Genomic DNA, 10,171 nt, shown 5'->3' on the forward strand with positions numbered 1-10,171 from the left:
CGTTTGACAGGCAGCGGTGGAGGCCTCGCCGTGGTCTGGAAGAATCAGCTTTCCTGCCAATTGGGGAGCACAGAATCCTATGCTACTTTTGAGCTGCAGCTCACTAAAGTGGGCCGACTAAAGCCGTTTTTCTGTTTTTTAATTTACCGACCTCCAGGTCCTGCTGGTCAGTTTTTATCAGAGTTCACAGACTTTCTGACCTCTATTATCAAGCTAGACAAAGTGCTTCTGGTTGGTGATTTTAATCTGCATATCAATGATACCACAGACTGTATTGCTGCTGAGTTTCTCAATATTACTGAATCTTTTAATTTCACGCAACATGTTTCTGGCGCCACTCACAGGGGTGGTCACACCTTGGACCTTGTGTTCTCTCTGGGTCTTGATATTGATAATACCCGTTGTGAGGACCTATTGATCAGTGACCATAAATGTATTTTCTTTGATCTTTCTGTCAATGCTGACCCCTTGTGTCTGAAACAAACATTCCACTCCCGCATTATTACTCAGAGTACAGCTGATCAGTTCGCTATGCACTTCTGCTGTGATATTAACACAAATCTCAATGATGTTGAACTCTTGATACAGTCATTTAATGAACATTGCACCACTTTGCTGGACAAAGTGGCACCTCTTAAGGAAAGGACCAGGGCTGCCTATAACACTTCTCCGTGGATGACAGACGCTGTCTGCAGAGCGGCTCTGGAAAGACACTGGGCTAGAAGTGCATCACTCATATCTCAAAGACCTCAGAGTTTCTTTTAATACTGGAGTAAAGGAAGCTAGAACTGCTTATTTTGCCAACCTAATCTCTTCTTCAAAGAGAAATCCCAAGATTCAGTTTGACACAATTAAGAGAATTGTTTCACCGTCTGTCTCTACATTACCATGCTATTCTGTTGACGATTGCAACAAATTCCTTATCTATTTTATTGATAAGGTAACGGGTATTAGGTCTGGCATTCAGCCTGGATCTGTTAATCTACTTGTAGCTCCTCGCAATCTCCTGCTGTTCTGGACTCTTTCCAGCCTATCAGCCTTCAAGACCTGATGGACTTAATTAACAAAACAAAGCCATCATCTTGCCCTCTGGATATAATACCATCCTCTCTATTTAAGAATGTTCTGCTAACTATTGGCCCTGCAGTAACATCTATTGTCAATTCCTCATTATCTACAGGAATTGTCCCTTCCTATTTCAAACATGCCACTATCCAGCCCATATTAAAGAAACCTAACTTAGATCCAGTTTTGCCCATGAACTACAGGCCCATATCAAAACTGCCTTTCTGTTTGGAAGCTTGTTTCAAACGTGCACTACGAGATTCTTCACAACTTTGAGGATGAAGGTGTTCTAGATCCTTCTGATAGCATCCACCTGTTCTGTGCCCAGCATGTATTTCTTCCACGTCTGCAGAGGGATCTTGATGTCTTCAGGATGGGTTGGGATAATCATCCTTTAAGGACAGAGCAAAATCTGTCCCCACAACAACTGTGGACAATCGGACTCCTCCAGAATCCTGTTAATGCTCCAGACCTGGCAGAGGTAGCAAATCTAAGTTATTTTTATGCAAACATAGTATTATACATTGATAGTTTTGACCAGTGTTTCTACTTCATAGAATAGCAAAGCTCACACCATTTCCTTGAATTTATTTTAGACACAAGCATTGTGCATAAAACAGCTTTTCAACACTGTGAAGGAAGCCCTCAAAACTTATACCATGAAAAAACATCTAGGTACAACTGAATTTAGTTTACTTTAGATTACACTACCAATTATAATTTGGGGTAAGAAAATTGAATATTGTTTAATAACAGATGTGTCAAAGTTTTTTTCAATCACCAACGTCAAATTAATGAAAGATAACAGAACAAAAATGTATTCAAAACTGTTCAAATGCTGATCAGGGCTTGTATCTCTTTGTTCACATTACAACTAATTAAATGATACTATGTTGATACTTGCATCAGCATCGTATCAGTTATGTTCACATGTTGATCTCTTTAAAATCTGCTTACCTTTATAGTTTTACTTTATGTCCTCTGATTTCTATATGACAAATGTTTAATTAAGAAATCTGCCTTTTTTTCTTAATGAAGGAAATCGAGGATGCAGATCTTGATTTCAACAGTGCCAGTGAGCAAAATGCGACCAGTTCTGGAGTGATTCTTCCACCCATTGCATGTCCCCTATGTGAGGAGGATATGGCACGCCTTAGGGCCGCTATTGATGTTGCTAGACCATCTGAGTCCTACGGCCGAGACATTTATTTAGCTGTATTGAACTGTGTACTAACTCATGTACCATAAATGCAAACGTTATGTTTCAAGGGTTTTACCATTTTAACACCAACAAGTATACAATGAATGTGTTTTAAATGTTTATTTGTTGTGACTGGCAACAGTGAAGCCACATGTAAAAAAAAAAGAAGAATAAATCGTATAAAATCGTTTTTTAATTCCAAACCTTAACATTTTGTTCTCTTTTATAAACATTCAACACAATTTTTGTGTGTACGGAACTCATTTTTCAAAACAAGTATTTTTAAATATTACAATTAAATACTTTTATTTTCTCAGAACATGAGAGTATTAAAACAGCAGTTTTTGCTAAACATAAACAGAGGCAAAAAAAAATAAATGGAGGGTAGAGAGAGACAATTGTCTACACATTGTGAAATTCCTGCCCGAGATGAAAAGCCTCCATCATAACCTTTTTCAACTCGACATATGACCTCATATGTCGTACGGGTAGTGCAATTGTCTTTGTACATGCTGAGACGACAGGGTAACAGATGCTGTGATGCCCAAAGTCTGCACTGCAGTCGTGGTTAAATCTGAGCATCACAGCAAAATCCTTCTTCTCGGATGGGAGAAGTGGGATGTGACCTTGGCCCGTGATCCACTGCAGAAACCTTGCAGGTGTGATGGGCCGTGGGCCGTCTTCGTCCTCTTCATGATCTTCAGCTATGAAGCAAAGAGAAGAAAAAAATAAAGTTATGTGACAGTTTAAAATGTAGTTTTCCTTTTTTACTGCAATGCAGGTCTTTCGATTTAAAGAAGTGAAATAAACAGGTACTCTCGGTCACAGAAGAACAGCTGATCCAAAACAAATGTGTGTGATTTCCTGAGGTTTGGAGATATTCGACTGTTTCGGCCAAGCACAATGGTTATAAATGGCATTCTGTGTTAACATTAAGTCTTTTTACAAGGAATGGAGATATAGATTGGCCTTTGTAAAAGTTCTCATTAAGAACTAGAGGTTTAGGAAAAAAGAATTCTCATTTGTATGTATAATGTCTATGCAGTTGTGGAGTGTAACTAATTTCATTTACTAACTTCACTTAAGTACTATTTAAAAGTACTTTTACTTTACTTCAGTATTTGCATTCCATGCTTCTTTATACTTCTACTCAACTATTTCAGAGGGAAATCTTGTACGTTTTACTCCACAACATTCATTGAGAGCTTTAGTTTCTGGTTACTTTGCAGATTTAGATCATTAATACACATTACTAAAATTAGCTCCACCTTCAACAGCCACAACATTAAAGTGATCAACATTAATGCATCATATATATATATATATATATATATAATGACTAATTATACTTTTGCTATATTTTGATGCTAATACTTTTGTGCTTTGACATAATTAAGGTTTTGAATGCAGGACATTTACTTGAAACAAAGTTTTTTTTTTACAGTGGTATAGCTACTTTTACTTTACTCAAAAATTACTTCTTCCATCACAATCTATATGTATGCTTATTGTGATAATGGCTTTGCTCAGCCAAAATAAATATTGTGACAGGGATGGCCTCTGATTTAAAACACAAAGTACCCTGGCAAATAATACCTGTTACCACCATCAAGCTTTTTCAGGGACAATATCACTTCTTCAATACCAGTATAACCACAGGGGTAGCTGGCTATTTTTAAATACTACAACAAATTCCTCAATCTTGTGTCACGAAAACACTAAAATTTGACAGCTTTTGGAATTTTTTCATTTGCAGGAAATCACAAACTATACACCTTCAGCTTCATAAAGCAGGTCCTGGATGAAGTTGATCACCTCCAGCTCAACCTGATGCCTGGTAGTCCCTTTGTCACTCAGTTGAGGAATAATGGATGTCATTAAAAACTCTGCATTGACCTATGATGAAATAAAATCAAGATGCAAATTATATACACACATTCATTATGAAATTTCATAGAAAGTGTTCTTTGTTCATAATAATAAATGGTCACTCTTGTTTTGCTCACTTTTACATCTTCCCCAGGAACAAACAGGGGCTGGCAGATATCTGGCTACTTCCTGATTAGCAGAAGAAGGTCATACAGCTGCAGGCCTTCCCTTAGTTGTTCCAACATAGGCTGCAACCTCAGCACTGCGTGGAGTATGATGGCACTACAACAGTAGAAAGGAAAATAATTCCTATAAAACCTTACTCATGTATTATACTTTCCTAAACATAAACACATGTCCTCGCGTACCGAACAATTGACTCCTTGTTTCGAACCGAGATAACTCCAGTATATCCGCAATTACAGATTTCATCAGATAGGCCTTCAATTGAATGCTCAGTCGACAACTCAACCTGAAAATGAAAAAAAAAATGTCATCTCGATTAAATCTTCAGGAACATCTCGGTGCCATATGCTATGTAAACATATGGCAATATCATTTGACAAGGAATGCTTTTTTTCATTAACCCAGCATGTCTACCATGTCTTACCTGCTCAATTAATGCACGCAACTGGACATCTGCCACTGCATCACTGTTGAGAACTGTCGGGTTTATCTGCCCACTAATTCTAATTTGGGTTGTTGAGAAGAGAGTCACTGCTGTAAATAATGTTGTATTCTATTTCTATGTACACTATGGAAAAATGAACTAACACGATTAACAGTATAACATACAACTCAAGGATAGAGGTCCTTCGATAACTACGATATTTTTAAGATAAAAGTGAAAAATGTCTACATGAATCTTGGGTTAGCTGCCCTTTTAACCAAAGTATGACATCACTCATGAGCTGAAACCTAAAACTCTTTCAATAGTGTATAAGAATGCAAATATATATGTTTTTGTTTTACCTGTGAGAAATTCTTTTCGGAGAGCACCTGTGTCTACCCCTGCCTCCCCAAAGAAGGTCACTTTCAGAGTAGCAGTGGGTGAATTTTTCTTTTGACGTTGCCACTGTAGAAGGCCTCTCTCCACAATGTTTGTTCTTGAGATTTGGATGTTGAACCGTTTCTCTACGGCAACTCTTTGACAAATGGTGTCCAATACATCATCAACACTGCCAAAAAAACTCAAAATTACCAGATGTTAACTCCTAATGTTGAATACAAAAGCTCTGTAGGCTAAAGATGTTTTTGTATCAGGACAACACAGTATTTACCTCTTGATCTGCTCCTCTCCATTGTCAAGGCTCATGGACGTTGTCTCAGCAATCCTATGGTCTTCTGCTCCTCTAAAAAAAAGTACAAACTATCTGGAAACTATCTGGACCTCACTTTGACATGCCTAAGACATAAAAAATTACCCACAAATATGCTGTTATAACTCACTGGACAACAATCAAAAGTTAACGTAAGTTAAACTTGCACAATGCAACATCACATATACAGTATTTCATAGCTCGATTTACCTCAATATCCTCTGCTGCCGACTGAGAATCCATGAACTCTTGAACATGGAGGGCCAAAATCTGCAAAGGGAAACTCACTTTGCACGTTTGGCATTGTGCTTTTGGCATACTTTTGAATTCAATGGCATCTGGAGGTAACGGATTTCCATCAAACTCATGTTGCAGAGGCACAATAAACAGGGTGTTTCTCCCTGACCCTGTAACACTGCGAATTAGGGTCCCAGTGTATCCATGAGAATCAGGAGGAATCATTATTAGTCTCCGTTTACCCTGCCCACCTGTAAATGCAACATTGTTTAGATCAGTTGTGTTTGTTTGGGCTACTTATTTGAATGGCAATGTATTACAATGGAATTTATATAACAAGTTTTCTCTACCTGCAGCCTTGTAGAGTAGCCATCCTCCTGTCAGCCCCTGCATCTTAGGATACTCATCTTGTAGTCGTCTGAAGAACTAAAAGAACAATAACATAGGGACTAAGTGATGTCTACATGCTTGAAGAAAAGCCAAACACTAGGATGAAGTTGCATGTTTCAATTGTGCAATTTGTAACTAGTACGTTTTCTTTATGCAATACCTCTTCATGGCCCATATCCCTGGACATGTTGAGATGTCTTTTTCCAAGTCCTGCCTGGGCAAGGTCAAACTCTTCAGAGGAGGTTGGGGTTGTCTCTGCATTAATGTTCAACAGGTATGCATAGAAACTAAAAGGCCTCCAGGTCTTTGTGGATGCTGTGCCACAGGTCTTTAGACTCGGCATCATTCGCTTTCCACGGTTACCTTTTCTTGTGAAAAACCCAGGGAAAGATCTACATGATTAAAAAAAACAATTTGATTGAAATATGATGAATATACATATGAACTTGTCAAACTACCATTAAATTAACATGAAAAATGAAATTCCATAAAAACTAAAACCTGGCCATGTCCTGTTCTACAGAAGACGATGGCTTTTGCTGCATTCTTCCTTGCTCTTCCTGTCCCTGAGAGGTTCTGTGCGAGCACATTTATAAGGCTCTGTGCAGCTGCAGCCACTGTCGAATTATAGTCGACATTCTGTTACGAAAGACAACACACATTGAAGGACTTGAGCTGGTCAGTGTAAGGAGGGAACAATGGAGTGGTCTCACCGACGTCACAATCTCCTTAGTTACGAGGTCTGTCGGCCATGTTGGAGTACATACAGATCCTACATGGCGGCGAGTAAACAAGGAAGTGCGGCGAAAATACCATACTTTGAATCACTGGATAGTGCATCAAAGGTTCGCTACCTGGCCAAATTGAAGGTTATTGGTAACTTGGATCCCTATACGATGAGTGCAGATGGTTTCAGTGCCGATCCTACTTATCTTCCATCGGTAAACTACGCCAACATCTACACGTATCTCGTGAACACCCCCAGTCCTTACACAAAAGACGAGTTGGAGTGCTACAAAGGGCTCAACGCTTATAATCAGTTTGTCAGTGGATGGGTCCGAGACGTCAAAGCAACGGTCGTCGAGAATTCTCATCTCGTCATTGGAAGAGTAAATATATACAGATCTGGTCAGATATTTAGCAATATTCAATGTTTACTCAGTGCAAACAGACACGTGTGTTTGTTTACATTGTACATGCACGTCATTGTGTGCGTGTGTGTAGGAATTAACTTTAAACTAACCCCTAACTTCATCCCCCCCCCACACACATATATATATATATATATTTATGATCTGACGTTAAACTCATATCAAGCAATGCTGAGGCTGCATCTCTGTGTTCCGCCTGTTGTACACGCTCGACACGTCTCTGGTACCGACTGCTGTCACGGGCCGATGAAGCTTCGGTAACCTTCTCATGTCCAAGTTTAATTTATATTTCCTTTATTAAATACTGTTCACAAACGAATTTGTAAATAAAATCACTGACCACTTATAAAGTGATCCGCACATACTCTAGTGCAGTGATTTTCAACCTTTTTTGAGCCGCGGCACACTTTTTACATTTACAAAATCCTGGGGCACACCACCAACCAAAATGACACAAAAAGACACTAACACAGTACATATAATACATATAGTTAATAATATAGTTTCTAAATGTATTTGTACTCACTTAGTGTGAAACCTGGGCCTGTTTCGATGAACACAACATGGATATCCTGGCAGGAATGGTAGAAAGACACACACGAAGCTCTTCCTCAACAGCTCTCAGTCTCTCTCTGTTTTTAGTTTTTATCGCTGTCAAGCTTGAGAAGCTCAGCTCACACAGATATGTGGTTGAAAACGGGAGCAATGTCAAAATAGCTTTGTTGGCCAGAATGGGGAACTCCTTGGCAACAGCTAACCAAAAACTGTCCAAAGGAAGATCAGCAAAGTTTAGCTTTAAACCACGATCTTGTTTCAGTTCAATGAGTTCCTCTTGCTCCTTTAAAGTCATGTCCTTTCCAGCAACGGATGCTGAGCTGTATGGGTCCCTAACCCAGTCAAGGCATTCTGTGAAGGCTGAAGAGAAATAAAATGACAACTTCTCCTCCAGAGTTTTCAAATGTTTGCCAATCACCTCGCACATTGCAGCAGTGTTGCCATCCTGCAGTTTCTCGGTGAGTGGGAACATCTCAAGGTTGCCACGCTGCACATGTTGTTGCCAGAGCTGCACCTTTAAACGGAATCCGTTCATTTTGTCAGTGCTTGTAAGCAGGTTTTCATTTCGGCCTTGCATCCGTGTGTTCAGTTCATTCAGATGATGAAATATATCAGCCAGGTATGCCAGCTTTGCACACCACTGATCACTTGCAAGCAGCTTTGAGAAATCGGGCCTCTCGTCTGTCAGAAACACTTTAAGTTCCTCTCGGAGCTCATACACACGGGCCAGCACTTTGCCGCGCGACAGCCACCGGACCTCCGTGTGGAGCAATAACACTTTATGTTCCGCTCCCATTTCCTCACACAGAGATGCAAATAAGCGAGATTTCAAAGGTCGCGTCTTCACAAAGTTCACTAAGCGCACAACATCATCCAACACAGGACCTAGATCTGCTGGTAAGGTCTTTGCAACGAGGGCCTCACGGTGCAAAAAACAGTGCGTAACAGTAACAGCTGGGTTTCTTTCTTTGACCCTACTTACGAAGCCTTTGATGCGCCCGACCATCGCTGCGGCTCCATCAGTGCAGACACCTGTGCAGTTTTCCCACGTAAGCCCGCTTTTGTCAAGATATTCCGACGTGACCCGAAATATTTCATCTCCTGTTGATTTTTCTGGCAGTGCCTTGCAAAATAGGAAGTTTTCTCTAATGGCTTCTCCATCCACAAAACGCACGTTGGCCAAGAGCTGACAATGTCCACTAATATCCGTCGACTCATCAAGTTGCAAGGCAAATTTCTTACTGATGCGCATCTTTTCCAAAACAACAGTTTCTATGTCCGCAGACATGTCATCAATACGTCTGGCAATTGTGTTATCTGAGAGAGGCACTTTAGCGATCTCTTTGGCCGCGTCAGGGCCGAGCATCTCATTCACAATGGCTTTACAAGCTGGCAGTATTAATGTTTCTGCCACGGTGTGGGACTTTTTTGTTTTAGCTACGAGTTCAGCAACAAGGTAGCTAGCTTTGAGGGCTCTCTCGTTTACCTTTGTGGTTTTTCTCAAAACAGTTGCCTGTTTCTCATTGTTTGTACGTAAGCGTACAAAATAGTCCATCGACTTGTTTTGAACGGAAGGGTGTTTCGTTTGGAGATGGCGTTTAAGCTTGCTTGGCACCATGGCGCTATTGGATAGCTTCTCACCACACACCAAGCACAGCGGACTCGGTGCCGTAGCATCCCCGGTGAACGTAAATCCAAATGAAAGATAGCATTCGCTGTATTGCCTCGAGCTCACCGTCTTGTCTTTTTTCTTTTGTCGACCACTCATACTTGGGCCTTCATCTGGGTCAGAATTTTGTCCAGGGCCCTGTTCGGCATTTGCATTTTCCCTTCTCAAAAACTTCTCCATCACTGTCACCTTTTTTTTTTTTTTTTTTCATCACTGTCACTTGCTCGTCTTGCTTTGATCCCAAACTGTCACTGTCACGTGTCGCGCAGCACTAACTCTATTGTCTTTACAGGTATTTAAATCCCTCTGCTGCCACCCACTGCCATAGAAGAGTATTACATTATCTGCGACACTTTATTACAGCACAGACACCCGACAATGGTTAATTAGGTGATATTAGAAAATTTCCCACGGCACACCTGACGATCTCTCGCGGCACACTAGTGTGCCGCGGCACACCGGTTGAAAATCACTGCTCTAGTGTATGCCAAATTCCATTCCTTTATATCTCGAGAGATGCGTGACAGCCATTTCTCGCGACGTCGCTTGGATAGCTCCTTCGTGTCATTTCCTTGATGTGTAATGACCGCTGGCAAACGAAAGAATGATTTCTTGTCTCTATCAGCTCTGCTGCCACAACCAAAGACAGCACAAAAGTTCACCACCGATAGGTTATGCGACTCAGCCGTGCATGCCAGTGGCTTTGTGTGTACTC

Source organism: Melanostigma gelatinosum (genome assembly GCF_949748355.1).
Source record: "Melanostigma gelatinosum genome assembly, chromosome: 15".
Classification (NCBI taxonomy): Eukaryota; Metazoa; Chordata; class Actinopteri; order Perciformes; family Zoarcidae; genus Melanostigma; species Melanostigma gelatinosum.